Source organism: Lissotriton vulgaris, chromosome 11 (assembly GCF_964263255.1).
Source record: "Lissotriton vulgaris chromosome 11, aLisVul1.2, whole genome shotgun sequence".
Classification (NCBI taxonomy): Eukaryota; Metazoa; Chordata; class Amphibia; order Caudata; family Salamandridae; genus Lissotriton; species Lissotriton vulgaris.
The window spans coordinates 775,338,348-775,352,704 of NC_141699.1; the positions used below are offsets into that span (position 1 = coordinate 775,338,348).

The window sequence follows — 14,357 nt, forward strand, 5'->3', positions numbered from 1 at the left end:
CAATTTTTATTCTTTAAGAAAGCAGGTCTTAAAAATCATCTCTTGATAGTTTTTTAATAGTGGGTATGTCAAGAGAATGTGTTCCAAGTTAAACGTAAATGCCAGTTCACCAGCACAAGTTAATCTATTTATTTTAATCTTTGAAAAAACTTCTGCATTGTCAAATAGAATCAATGCTGACTCAGCATTGAACAATTTCCTTCTAATTGTGGAGACCAGATATGTACTCTAAATATACAGCATGTTTCAGAAGCTACTGATTTTGGGCCTGTAGGTCAGTCATTTTTTTACTGACGGCAAAGGAGAGATACAATCCATTAATCAATTTCAATGTACATACGAAACAAAAGCAGCATATCAAATATCATTCACAGATCTTCTGCAACACATGTATGTAAATGTGATTGGTTTAATAGCATACATCCCCATTCTTGATAACAGCCACACACCATATCGACCTTTCACAATTTCCCAGTCGTAAGTAAAATTATTTACAGAGTCAATGTTATTTTCTAATTGTTATTGCTCCTACTCCTGCCGAGAAGGCAAGCTTTCATCTTTCTATTTCTGGGCAATAACTGATCAAACTACCAAAGTGCTACAAAAATGTAATTTCTCCTGCACACTATTTTCTGCCCGCCTACTGCTCTTTCCAGTCAGGACTTTCCCAGCATCTTCTCCCAAGACCCATCCTAGGCAATCTGCCAAACACGTCAACATCCCACCTCAGAATTAATTTAACATAGAACATTCAAAACATCATGGCCTTCTTGCCCTTTTAAAATCTTTTAAAATGCTTAAAAAAACCATCCAGCATAGAAAAATACACAGATCCCTTTGGCCAGTCCATCATCTCTTACATTCACCAACCACAGGCATTCTAAAAGGTTTGTCTGATGATGACAGAGGGTGATTTAAGATCTATGGGCCATCCATTGTAGTGAAAAAGTCTGTTTACTCAGTACGGCATCTCTAATGAAACCCAATGATACATGTTCTAGAATGCTATTACATTTGATGATGTCAGCCTGGGTTTTGAGATGCATTATATTCTCCCCTTTAACTGTGTTTCAAGGACTGTCTGAGATGATGTCTTGGAATTCCAACTCCATGTCTCCAGGAGGCTGTGGCAGTGACAATGTTTACTTGATAACCCTTTAAAGTCAACTTGTGCCTTTGTATATAGAATATGAAATTTCCTTTAGCCTGTTTAGGCTCACAACCCAAGTATGCTTTGTCAAGTAGAATAAATAGAAGCCATCATATTACTATGTACGCATGACTGAAGCAATAAAAAAATATAAATCATGGATCTTGAAAACAAACAGTAGCAGGATCTTCACACAGAATCTAAAACTTCGTAATCACTGCTACAGGAAGAACTCAAGCAGTAGATGAGTTATAAGTTAACATGTTGTTTCAAAATCTTTAATGGCTCCAATATAAATGTGACTGCTGTATAAACAGAATATTAATTAGAGGAAAATATTTACATCCTGCATGTAATTACTTTGTGCTCTTTAATTGGTCTACTGACAGAATTTCGAACACACAAATATTGTGTCCCACAAATATTTTGTTAAAAATATCTTTGACATAAATATAGTTTTTCTATACTTATAAATGTAAGTACAAAAATATAGTTTGCACTAACATCATTAAAAAACTACAGAAATATTGTTTTTGTGCATAAATATACAGTTTAAAATAGTAACACTTCAAAATGTTAAGACATGCGTAACCTTAAGTAACATTTATTAATAAAAATAAATATATACTTACATAAAAATACACAAAAACATGTTTGTATTTTTATAAATGCACATCTATGAAAAACAACTAATATTCAATATATATATTTACTCTTCTGTGTTTTTTAAATATACTGTGAAAAACACACATATATATAAATAATTACATAAAACAAAAAAATTAAGAAATAAAAAATAACATTAAAAAGCACATTTACTAAAAATATTAAATAAAACAATAACAAAGTATCAAAGTATACATACATATGTATATATATATATATACATATTATAAATCGTTTTGAAAAATAATAATAATATTACTTATATTCAAGCAATAATACAAAAATACTTAACTATGTAAAAAATAAACATGCTATTTCCTTGCCAGGCTGTGCAACCGTAGGGAAATATTTGGACACCTGAGGGGTAAAATTGACTATTCACACTCCAGTCTGTGCAACAGTAAGGAAAGCTATGGACTCTGGAGTGATAAAACTTACTATTCCCACTCCAGTCTGTACAACAGTGGCGAAAGCGTTGGACAACAGAGGGCAAACATTTACTATTCCCACTCCAGTCTGTGCAACTGTAGGCAAAGTGTTGGACTCTAGAAGGGTAACATTTACCATTCCCACTTCAGTCTGTACAGCACTAAAACAATATTCCAGCTCAAACACATAATATATGTTATTATCTCTATTAGCTGACCAAAAATATAAAATTATTAATATAACATTTACATACACATTTTAAAAACAAATTAAAAATGTTACTATGTAATTACAATTTTTGTAATTAATTCATAATTTAATACAAATCACATATTATGCTACCACAAACATAGCAATATACAATTCAAATATAACTAAAATATAAAAGAGCTCAACTGAATATTGAATAATATATAAAATAAATATCAAATAATCATTAAATATTTGTTAATTAATAATTGAATGACTTCCCACCATATTCCCCTACAAACAAAACAACATAAAATATAATTATTAAACAATGTACCTATTTTATAATATATTAAATAGTTAATTAAAAATTAATAATTAATTGATAATTGATTATTACTTAATTAGCTTCCCATCTTATACTCCTACAAACATAACTACTCACACCTGAAATGTGATTAAAAATAATTAAGCAATGTCCCTAATTAATTATCAATTAAATATTAAATCAATAATTAATAATTTGTGAATGATTACTTAATTACCTTCACACATTACAATTCTTACAAATGCAAAAACACATACCTAAAATATCACACATCTATAATAATAACAGATTATACATAACTAATTGTCAATTAACTAATTCATAATAAACAATGAATTATTAAATGATGGGTTAATTAACTTCCCACCATATATCACTACAAACAAATCAAGCTCCAGCAAAAATATCACTTCCAAAATAAAATAATTACACAATTTGCATAATATTCAATTATAATAATTATTATTTATTACAATTATTAACACTGATATTATTGTTAACAGTTTACGTAACTAAAAATCGGTATTTATGTCCGAAATATTTCTGCATCCCAATATTAATGTGTCACAATAGTAAAAACGTGATATTTGTATGTCTTGATATTCATGACTCTATATTTTGTCCAAATACCCTTTAACTACATCACAGAGAAAACAAGTTTGAATAAACCTTAAACCTGGACTCATTGTAACTAGAATACTCAAAAACTCCTGCTCTAGTAAACATAATCAACAAATTTGTTTGTGTTAGCTGTGTTTTTTCCAAAGCCCATTATTAATAAGGTGGTCCTCTTGATGATAGCGTAATTTTATGCAGATCCTAAGAATATACCCACCTTATTGTGGGTGACTTCTGATGCTATCAACTGATATCTCACTTATTTTGCTTTGGTCAGGGCAGATCTACAGAGTGGATTTCTCATTGTGTTAGCAGTGACTCTGGTAGAGGGAGGTGTGCAGCGTGGAAGATTATCTGTCATTTTTGGTTAATACATTAGGATACTAAAGGAAGCATATTAATAATGGTGGTGGGGTGGCAGGAGGAAATTAGGTATTTTGTGTTATTTTGGGGGGAGAGAGAGGATGGGAGGGAGCTTGGAGGAAGTGTGGCAAGAGGATAGGCATTTTGCTTTTCACACCTCAATAACTCTGATCCCCCTATACTAATCTGCTTGCACTGGGGTGCTCATTATAAACAACAAAAGATTTTATCTAGAATAGCTATTGTTTTTTTGTATATGATGTAATTTGCAACCTCTTAGTGTAAAAAACGTATTAATAGGTACATGTCTATATTTACGTGTTGCGCTCCACCTCTACTACAATGAACTCCTTTTGAGTGGAAATGTAGCAGTCTTTGAAGTGTATGAAAGAGCTACAAGAAAAGAACAATAACAGAACAAAACAAAAACACAACACAATAACACACAACACATGGCAATAAAAAACAGTACAATAACACAATAAGAGTACAGTGACACAACATAATGCAATAAAACAATAGGACAAAATATAAAAAGTAACCCCAACAGAAATCAACACAAGTCAATTTCACAATATGAAAATATCCTACATGCAACAAAATAACAACACAAACACACTACAACACACCAGAAAAATAAAACAGAGGAACATAACAAAATAATATAACATCACAACAAAACACACAACATAAACACTATACAAATAATATAGCAACAACAAATACAACACAAAAGCAGCACCTAACACAACCCAAAATAGCAAAAAAAACATTCAAAGGAGCACAACATAAGACTAGAGTGTTTCTCTGCAGATATGTTGTGCTGTGTGATTGTGCTTTGTTTTGTTAGTTTGTTTTGTTTTTGTATTGTGTTTTGTGGTGTGTTGGTGTGCTCTTTTGTGTTTTGTAACAGACACATAGGGCCATATGTACTACGAAGTGGCGGAGCGTATCATTAGCCTCCTGGGCTTAACGACACGCTCCACCACTCGGAAACTCAAGGCTGCACCATATTTACAAGATTGTGGTGCAGCCTTGCGTTTCCCCCTGCATTAGCGCTAAGTTTCACAACTTAGCACCAATGCAGGCACCCTTGCACCATAGTGCAAGGGAGTCTGTGTGCAGAGGAGGATTGGTTATGTGTAGGCAGGTGTCCCTTCCTGCACATAAACAATCCTAACATGTTGTTTTGTAACTTTCATGTGTGCTGCTTCACGCAGCACACATGAAAGTTACTAAATGGAATTTTTAAAAAGATTTGTTTATGTACAGGAAGGGAGTAGCAAGCAGTTACGGGCATGGAAGAATTGGCTCCCAAATTCCGCGGGAGCCCTTGCGAGCCCTTACGAGCTCTACGAGAGCAAAAGAGCAACCTCAAAGCAGTCTGAATCCAGGCTGTTGAGGAGCTGAGGCGCGGCAGCTTCAGCTCAGCTCCGAGCGCGGACCGCAGATCCGAGCGCTAGAGCCGCTAGAAGCCATGGGACCGTCAGGAACCGGCATCAGAGACCGTGGTGGCCGGCGGCCGCACTGAAGACTACATTGAGGCAGAGGCTGAGGTAAAGGCGGGGAACGCAGTTGCTTAGAGCCAACTGCGTAGTGCTGTGCCCAGGTACGGTGCGAAGGCGGGCCAACTAGGTTGGGTGCTGCCTGCAGTACCCAGTGTGCCCTTCCTCCTGCCCCTGTTTTTTTTGTTATACTGCCCCAGCAGCTATACCGCTCACTGCTGCCTTGCCTCACCCCGTCTCACTCCCAGTGCCTCCTAGTGCCTTCTAGTGCCTCCCAGTGCCTCCGCGACTGAGACTGTGCTTCTGCGATTCTGCTGTGCGAGACTGGGGTGGCCTGTTTTAACTTCTGCTATCATCGTCTTCCGTCTTTTGTCTCCGTAACCCACTTCAGAAGGGCTGATCTGAACCGTATTTAAGATCTCAATAAGCTTTAAGTGAAGCGCTGAGCCTCCTACATCAATTACATTGCCCACATCACCAGCGCTACGCCCAACACTATGGCACAACTCTTCACTATCACTCAGTGCTCAGGGTTCAAGCCGCTATAGCTAGGGTTGTAGGACTGGACAGACTGGACAGACTGTACAACTGCAGAGCAACAGTATTAATAGTGTTAACAGGACCAGCAGTACTGACATCTGACAACTACCGACTGCTAACAACTGCTATCCACATGACCTTGGGCCCGGACAGAGTCCAGAGAGTCCAGCGTGGAAACTGGAAACCAGATTTAGGCTCAGCAATAGGTATTAAATCTAAGAACTAAAGACTAGGAACTAAGGACCGAGGGCTTGGGTTTCAGTTGGGCTAAGTGAGAAGACCCATGCTAGACCCTGCCAGGGGGGTCTCACAGAGAGGAAGTACCCCAAGTACCAAAATCAAACATTCTCAATTTAATGACAAGTTCCTCAGTAAAACAAAAACAACAAACAAGAAAAAACAGTAATTCAGAAAAAACAACATAAGGAGTAATGAGATCCGGCAGAATTAGGCAGCCCTTACTCAAACCAAACATTAACTCTAAGTCGAGGAAAAGGAAACTTGAGCCAAGAATGCCATAACACTCAACCAACTCTCAGGGAGAAAACCCCAATGTCCACAGTACATACAAAGAAGAACCCATCACGCAACTTCAACTTCAATTTTAATTGTAACTGCAATCGTAACCGCAAATGAAAATAAAAAGGATAACGTACCTGTAAAACCAATGGCAAATGCTTTCACACCGGGCTGGAGTATTCCCTGAAGTCCAACTATGGTGGGGCAACCAGCACGCAAAGCCTATGGCTTAGAGGCAGCCGACATTATGACCTCTGTTAACCATGGTGACAACACACAGTTATTGTCCTCTCCACTGGCCCTTCAACTGTCATTGGCACCACAGACATTACCACAGACATCACAGTTATTGCCACAGCTATTACCGCCTTACACATCAATACCATCATCAAAGGACTTAAACAACCTCATAACCATTTAAGGAATGCCTGATTGGAAAAAGATATGCACCCACCATCAAAGATATACACAAATGTTCCTTTCTGAAGGACCCTGGAACAGCTATTTATTCCAAGACTGGGAACTTAAAAGGACTGCAAACTCCACTTCCATCAAGTAAAACTGATAGCAGCCCTCTCCACAGCAATCTAGCGGACCCATCACTGTTCGTTGGGGTTATCAATTATCCTACCACAGAGGCAACAACTGTAATGCCAACATCAGCCAGAAGTAGAGGAGTTGCTGAACCCACCCACACGGCAGGTAAAGGACCTAACAGCCAAAGCAGGGAAAACTTGGATTTGCCACGCTCTGGAAAAAAAGATCACAAATGATAGCTCGTGGAGCCCACCAAAGATGGTCAAATTCTCCGAGATAGAGATCCACTCTAATTCAGCCAGTGGGGTCAAGACACATCCAAGCCAAGTTAGCACACCCTATACAGAAAGCCCAGACTCACCAGCCAAAACCAAGGTTCAGGTCCACCATGATGGAAAAGGACAAGACTGATTCTTTAAACTGAATAATAGTTCCCCTATTCCAACAAAGACAATTCAAGTAGTACAGGCAGAACAATTATCAACAACTAAGGAACAGGACAGCCAGGAAGAAAAAACGCAAAATGTATTCTCCCAACCAACCAACAGTTCTCCAATTCAAACCAAGACATTTCAAACAATTCAAGTAGACACCTGGGAGCAAGTAGCAACACACGGCCCCAGTGCATCGCACTCTACTACCATACAATGATTCCCATTCTATGAACAATTACATTACCTTTATAGCCACACAGGAATGGGAAGAACTAGGTGCTTCTTATAATTTGAAACCAGCTCACTTCAACTCACCCATTGAAGTAAACAATCTCCCAAGACTGGAGAAAAGTAACAATACAGGAACTCCATTCCAGTAATCTGTATGGACAACAATCCTAAATACCCTGCAAGACTCAGCCGCAGCCCTACAATTTCAATCATATAAAATGGACTTACAGCTTCTGTCCTATAGACAATGGCTGACTCTATTTCAGGAATTGATTGGAAGATATCAGAACTAAATGGTCTCATAAAGAGTGGTCAGGAAGCTGCCTATGTTGTCCAAACGACACCACAACCATGCCCCTGCGTATTGATCATAGATAAGTTATCAACCTTACCATCTATGTTAGGAGACCTGAAATCCGACCTAAAATCAACAGTTTCACAGACCTCAGAATTAAGCACTGAACTGCCTGCAACGTCAGCAACACCAGTGGCTCAACCAGCAGCAGACCAGGCAGCAACCAGCAACCCACCCCTGGTTGGTAAGGAAGTTCTACCATCACCGTCAGAGGAAATGGAAGCCGAACCTATGAACTATTCATCAGCAGCCTCTGCAAACGCAGCTGACCTAGTATTAGTCAACGCCAAGATCTCTTGCAAAACTCGCAGAAAGAAAAAAAGGAAGGGAAGGAACAGGCTCCCAACTGGCACAAGATCTTGTACAGAATTGCAACTATCCGAAACAGCAATCACCTGTTGCTGAAAAACCGCAGATGTGAAACAACTTCCACTCTCAACCTTGCCCGAGGATCCAGAGAGTTCTTCATTGTCACCCACTGCTGTCTCGCCAGCAGCTCCGGTAATGTCATCTGGAGAAGTTACCCGGAAACCTCGATCCAGTGTCAGCAAACGGAGGCTTTTCCAAGCAAAAATTATTCAATCTGCACATAACTTCGACCTAATAACATCTGAACACACTCTAACAACAGAAACCTGCGACAACCACAAGACCAGTAATGCAGAATTACATCAGCAACCTACACGAGAAGCAATTGACATCATAAGAGAACCCGGGACAGATAGGCAACAAAGTGCACAACAAACCTGCCCAGTTTATTGGCAGCCCAAATCGTTTTTCCCAGTCTGGTCACGCTGGCTGTGAGGAAACGCTAACAAAGCATTCAGTAGTGTATCACCAGGACAGTTCGACCATTATTCTCTTCACTCCAGAATACACGTCCTGAGGTAGAAACGACATACTGAAAAGGGGGAACATACTAAGACTTTTACATTTGATTACAAGCCTAGGAAACATCAGCTCCTCTGATCTCCTCCAAATAGAGTTTCTGTCAAACAACGATCCACAATGCTCAGAAACATCTAAAGCAACCTGGAACTCCATCAAGATAGCTAATAAAAACTTGGAGGAAGAGGCAATGTATAAACAATGGGGGATAAAACTGGTACTTGAAAATCAACCTCCCTATCCGACACCTTTTTTACCCCCTGTTAGGTCTCCCACGCGGAAAAATACCAATTCAGTATTAAAAGGCGCAAGGAGCACTTCTCCAAGAGTGCACCCCCAAGACACAAAAACTTTCTTCTCAGGACAAGAACCAAGGCACCCAAGTCATGCTTTGCTGGTCGCTCCACAAATCTGGAGGTTGATACAACATACCATCAACACAGTTGACCGCACAAATTGACAAAGGGGAAGAAACTTTGATCATCCCTTGGATAAGACCAGGCAAATTAATATATGTACTTAGAACATCAACGGTTTAGCCTGCAAAAGCAACGACCCAGAGTTTCTGCAATATTTAAACTCATTTGATTTGCTACTGCTTCAAGAAAACTTGGAGGAAAAGGCATTTGAGCTGCAAGGGTTCACATCTTGTTGTATCCCAGCAAACAAAAGCTCCATCTTTGGTTGTAGATCAGGGGGTCTAATGAGTTTTGCCTCTATAGGAACAATAGGTGAAATTACGACAATAAAATCTCAAATAGCATCTCCAAGCGTAATACAGGTGGCAAAGATCTCACTCCGGTTAAATAGCCAACTTCAAGAAGTTGTAATAATCAACACTTACATCCACCCCAAATGGAAACGACAAGCTGCCAATGAACTGATAAAAGCCTTGGGAAAAGTAATGGACGAAGAGGATTCTGATTTAATCATCCTGGCAGGCGACTTCAACATGTTTCTTTTTAGCTCGGATCCAGGTGATGGCCTTAACCAAGAACTTAGGCCCGCATGGGGAGTGCCAAGACAGGGCTCCGCAAAAATTTAAAAAACTACAAATTGCTCAAAAAACTTACTATGGCAGTTGGAACACCTCAATTTGAGAGCCTTGAACCCAGAAGACGATCCACGGGGCGCAACTATTCATTCAGATAAGCAATCTTCCCATTTAGACTACACATTTACATCTTTAAACATGCTTGGCAGGGTATCGGTGTTCAAGATCGGGACGAGCGACCTCGGCGACCACCTGCCTCAAGAAGCTACAATAAAAGTCAACTCACTTCTCAAGACTGAACCATACACAGGTATTGACATTGAAGTGACTTCAAACCTAAGGCGGCTTCGGTGCAATCCCTGTAACATCAGCTAACCGAGCCTTACAGTGAAAACTCTTTTCACTCAAGTGGCAAGCTCCACGGCAAAATTGTCAGAAGTATGGCAAAACTTCATACTAGCCATCAGTGAGAAATTATTAAAAGGGCCATCAAACAGGATAAGCCAAGAAAAGGGAGCACTAACCAAATCACAACTCACTCTAGATATGAAAACGTGAAAACATATAATAAATCGAACACTGAGACAGATGCGAAAAGATCCAACAAATCACGACTTGCAAAGTATCCTACGGAAAGTGAAAGAAAAAATTGCTAAAAAGGAAGAAATGGGATAAAAAGAAAGAAAAATCCGACGAGCTATGGGCGAAACTCCTCTACGAAGTAAAACAGCAAAATAGCTCAAGGTTCTGGCAAATGATAAAAAGAATAAATAACCCAGACAATCTTGGCCTAAACTCTAACATAATGGAGGAAACATGGACAAAATACCTCTTCAAGCACTTTAACAACACAAACGCTGGCAAAGAGGACAGCCCTGAAGAGGTGGGGACAAAGGAGTCCAGCAAAGAAGCTCAGAGGTAAAAAATAGGCAACTACCACATAATGGCTACGACCAAAGAAACAGGTGCTAGTGGAGCCATGCTACCATCTCAAATGGATAAATTAATGCCCGACCCAAGTTCTGCTTTCTTCCCTGAGTCTGGATATCTGGCCACCACACCAGCCGACGTCAAAAGGCAAATAGCCAGGGGCAGACCGACAGGTGACCCCGGACCAAACTGTATTCCACCAATGCTATACAAATCTGACGCGGAAGTCTGGAGCGTAGCACTAACACTGACATTCAGAAATATAAAGAACACCCTGACTCTTCCGGAATCCTGGCATGGATGAGTAATAAGCCCAATCTTTAAACATGGCAATAGGAAACATTGAAATAATTATCGGCTTATTGCCCTCATGGACGTGGAGGCCAAGTATTTTGCAGGAACAGTACTGGAGGAGCTGACATCATGGGCATCTGAAAACTCAGTAATCCCAATCAATCAAACTGGTGTCTGCCGGGGTCAAGGGACCACAACTAACATCATGGCACTGAACCTGCTGATGGATGCAGTAAAAGAGACCAAAATGTCCGCTTTTACTCTCCTTCATTTATTACATTGCTGCATTTGACCACGTGGATCGCAACAAACTCTGGAAGAAACTGGATAACTGGGTAATACCCAAACATCTTCTAGACGTGTTGATATTACTCCACTCAAACACCTGGATTAAGGTTAAACTAGGAGCAGGTACACACCTCTCTAACCTTATTCCGACAACAAAAGGGTTAAAACAGGGCTGTGTGTTAGCACCGCTTTTATTGAACCTTTTTCCCACTGATTTACCAGGGGAACTCGATAAATGCCTCTGTCATGCACCAAAATTAGGGAAAATTCCACTGTCCAATTTGTTATACGCGGACGACTTGGTGCTGATAAGCCGGACACCGATTGGCCTCCAACACCTTTCACATGTAGCCCACTCCTTTTCAGATAGGAATGCCTTGGAAATAAACTTTAACAAATCCAAGGTTATGGCAGTGAACTACAGGAAAAAAAGGAAAATCAATTGGCACGTAAACGGGCAAGGGCTGGACTTCATAACCACCTATAAATATTTGAGAGTAACTTTGGACTACAAGAACTCGTTCAAACCCCAATTGGAGTTCTTGCGAGGAAAGGAAACTGTTACTCACCTGCAGATTAAATTCTTAAAAGCCAAACTCCCGACCTAATGCTCAATCCTCTTCTTCATGTTTTGCCTGCAAAATTACAGACGACTCTCACATATGGGAGTGAACCCCTTCAAGGGAAGGACGCTGCATTACTGGACATAGAGATAGCTAACTCATATAGGGCTATCTTTAACCTGCCAACATACGTCTCCCCTGCACAAATCCGATTAGAATTTGGTCTTCTGAAACAAACACTAGAAAGGCGGAGTGCGTATGTTACCAGCTGGCACAAGCAGGGCTGGACTGGGAAACAAAACTGGCCCTGGCAAAGCGCTCGCCCCCCCCCCCCCCGGGGGGGTTGGGGGTGCTGCTGAGCTCTTTGCCAGGGCCGGTTTTCGGCCGATTTTGTTACAGGGCCGATTTTGCAGCTATGCTGCAAAAAAGGCCCTGTAACAAAATCGGCCCCCAGGGGCCCAAACCCGGCCCCCTCCTATGTGGCGCACCGGGGGATTGTCCGGTGCCCGTCCGGCCCTAGGCACAAAATTTGCAGTTCAGAGGTTGGTTCTTTAAACTCTAACCTATGGGAAGAGCTGCTCCGACATCGCAAATCCCCAGCCAGAGATTATCTATTTGACTCACTTCATGTCCTGGGACTGTCAGACCTTTGGGGCACTCCAACAGATCTCTAGTCTTTTAAAAAATTCGTGAAAAAATCAGCACAAATCATCTCCGCTATTGAGGACAAGGAGGCATAAACAAAAAGATTGCATGGCTGGATCACGCTCAGTGACTACGGAAGAATGCAACCACAAGCGTATCTTAACATTGGAATGAACCTAAAGACGAAAGAAAAGTTTCTAAAATTACGCCTTGGCATAATTCCGGTTACCCCGCATTTTCCACCCTGGGTGAGAAAAAACTGCTTGCAGCAGTGCCGCCTGTGTAAAGCTGACAAGGAAGACATCATCCATGTTATGTGTATCTGTCCTAAACTAAAGGATTTGAGGTACAATTTATTATGTCCCTCCTTCAAATTATATGGCGTTCACACATGCAGGGAGTCTGTCAAACTGTGCTTTAACCCCACTAAAACAAAATTAAACTGTCGGGTCATACATTTTTTTGAAATAGCAGAAAAAAAGACACAAGAGCACGCTGGGACCGGACCAAAAAAAGCCAGACGTTTGATGACTGCCGAAACATTTAATTGACAATTATTAACTGATATTAAGTAAACTTGTAAAACTGAGGAAATCACCTATAATGAATTTTTAGCAGTGTTTTTACTTTTTGTAAAGATTTTAATTAACCATGTATAAATGAACAAATGACTTACTTACTTACAAGAGGGGACACCTTCCTACAAATAACCAATCCTCCCCTGCACAGACACCCTTGCACTCTGGTGCAAGGGTGCCTGCTTTAGCGCTAGGCAGCACACATGGAAAAAGCCAAAATGAGGAGAAATAATGCATTTCTCCTCGTTTTGCCACCTTAAGACCAGGGTTTTTCTGGTTTTAATTTTGGCACTGCCTCCTATGTATGCCACCCTTGTAAAGAGGGGGCAGCATCAAATACAATGGGTGTTACGGTGGAACATCCACCACAACACCCACTGCACGCCCCTTTCACATTAAACATAGCATGAAAGGGTGCCTTATTTACAATGCAGCGTTAAGCCACGTTAAGTGGCATACGCTGCCTTGTACTGTTGCTAACCTTAACTCAAACAGGTTGCGGTCCGGCGTCTTCTTCATTTAATGAGATTTTCCTGCCTCGCCTAGCGATTTCGAAATTTGAAAAGTGGTCTTCCCAGCGATCTACAAATGCGGGACCCTTAGCTACTTCTTGGATTACTAATCAACTCAAGAACATAAGTACACGGGGTATAATAAAGAGTTACATCTCGTTCCATCGAATTATTGGAACCACCGATGTTCCTTGAAATAGAGTGAAGACCTGTATATTTATACTAAAAAGGGTCATCTACTGTATGTCTAAAATTCATCGTCCTGATGATGGTCTTATGAAAAATCTATAAAGACCGAAACGTCGACATTTTAATCCAATTCTGCATATGATTCAATGTACCATATTTTGATTTTCTTCTTTTGAAATCATTATGTTATCTCGTGTTAGCAGTTTGGATTTTCTGTTTAGATAGACCTAAGGTGATAATAATCTGTACCTTGAATATCTAAACAATATCTGTGTATGCACCCTATTTTATAAAAACATCTCTGTTTTGTATATACTTTTTGTTTTGAAAACAAATAATAATTTTCAGACAAAACAAAATCCTGGTTTCTGATTATTTACTATGTTAGTGTGGTAACATTATAGATACTGATCTCATATGACTGTTTATTCCAAATCAATAATTAATTACAGCAACTGATTCATTACAGTTTTAGGTTCCTTGATTTTTTAATAAGTCCTAACATTGCTGATCAATAAGCATTTAAACAAAATCCCTTGCTGGCCTTTTTTACATAACAAGCCTTGTACTTAAGGCAAGGCCCCTATCGCCACGGCGATAGGGGCTTGTATA

General features: G+C 39.9%; 1 protein-coding gene across 1 annotated transcript in view; it reads right to left on the bottom strand.

Annotated features, from left to right (window-relative positions):
- LOC147683486 (guanylate cyclase soluble subunit beta-2-like) overlaps positions 1-14,357 on the bottom strand; it is a 350,021-nt gene that overhangs the window by 116,315 nt on the left and 219,349 nt on the right. The gene's annotated exons all lie outside the window — the stretch shown is intronic.